The 1629-nt window shown below is 31.2% G+C and overlaps 1 non-coding gene across 1 annotated transcript; it reads left to right on the forward strand.

The window, feature by feature from the left end:
• The first annotated feature begins 288 nt into the window (after positions 1 to 288).
• LOC125171379 (U6 spliceosomal RNA) lies at positions 289 to 395 on the forward strand. Its single transcript, XR_007154296.1, has one exon. It is a non-coding gene; the product is annotated as a U6 spliceosomal RNA (small nuclear RNA).
• Positions 396 to 1629: the final 1234 nt, after the last annotated feature.

A 1629-nucleotide genomic window follows, 5' to 3' on the forward strand; every position in this document is an offset into this window, starting at 1 on the left:
TTTTATATATCTGATTTGGTTTTTTTAGAACTTAGATCTGTAGCTTAACGACTTGTTGGTTTTAGAAAACTTTCAGTTACTTTCTTGTCAGATACTTCTGCACCGTTCATTTTCTCCTTTTCCTGTGGGTACCTATTACATATATATTAGACATTCTCACTATAGAAATATGTATATACACACATACAATGTACTTAGCCATACTGAGGGCCTATAAGTGGGACTGTGATACCCCAGTAGGATGGAAATAGGGAAAGCTGCCATGTGATCAGAAATATTAAGAGTTTGGTGCTCGCTTCAGCTGCACATATACTACAATTGGAATGATATAGAGAAGATTAGCACGGCCCCTGTGCAAGGATGACACGCAAATTCGTGAAGTGTTCTGTATTAAAAAAAAAAAGAAATATTAAGAGTTGGGAAAGCCAAGGACACTAGTCACTAATACTGTTTTCTTAGTCATGTTGGATAATGGTCATCATCAAATCTCCAATAAGGATAAACTGGGAGTGGATATCTCTTAAAATATTTTTATTTCAGATTCAGATATAAATCCTTTTGTCATTTTCACTAAATCTGGGATTTTAATGCTTCAATAGGATGAATTTTTGTTCCTTAAAATTATGTTATTTATGTCACTCAAAATTGTTATTCTCATGGGTAAGAATAGGCAAACTTCCTCACAAAATGCTGTCTTTACAGGGTAATTTTAACTAAGCTATATATTGCATTATTTACTTGAACACAACTATATGATGATTAACAACAAAACATTCCATTTAATTTAATAAAAGCTTGTTGGAATTATTATCATATTGTGCATATATTAAATATTTAAATATTTAATATTTGTATATATACATTGTGTGTTAATATTAAAATACATAAATTACAAGGTATGCCTTTATATGAAGTACATTTTATTTGATCGGTAATAATGCTATGGAGGTAACAACTTATTACAGATATGTGAATCTCAGCAGGGGGTAGGGTCTGGTGTCACTAAAAAACAGGAGACTTATCCAGAGAGGTAGAATCTCAGTCATCAGGTTCTAATCACTTGTTTGTAACAATAAATATTTGAGAATTTGATATGCTATTTTTATCTTAATTTACTAGATATAAAAAAATAGCACTCAAACCACCTTGGCCACGTACCATTCACTGGGATTTTTATTATTATAAGAAATGAATCACACTCATGAAATGGTGTTATATCATTATGGATGGATTGATTGTGTTTTGTATGTCTTGAGAATTTAATTGAGTTTGTTGATTTATTTCTAATAGTACACTCAGAATCTTTTTCTATACTTTTCTTTTTTTTTTCTGTAAGCAATGAGAAATGGGCATCTCAATGATTTAATATGCCCTAAACTTGAGCAGATTAGATATGCCTTAAATATATGGTGAGAGTTTAAAAGCCTGATTATACAGATTAAACAAAAATTAGTAGGTTTAAGATCACATTGGGGACAATAGACTTTGCTCTCTCCTACTGATAATTAATGTACCTATTATCTTAGGTTGCATAGTAGTAATATTCTATTTTCAGCAATTCCTAAACCACCAATGTATTTGATGTATGTATCCCTGAGCTCTGAGGATCTTCTCTGTAAACACCTCCCA

Source organism: Prionailurus viverrinus, chromosome B4 (assembly GCF_022837055.1).
Source record: "Prionailurus viverrinus isolate Anna chromosome B4, UM_Priviv_1.0, whole genome shotgun sequence".
Taxonomy (NCBI): domain Eukaryota; kingdom Metazoa; phylum Chordata; class Mammalia; order Carnivora; family Felidae; genus Prionailurus; species Prionailurus viverrinus.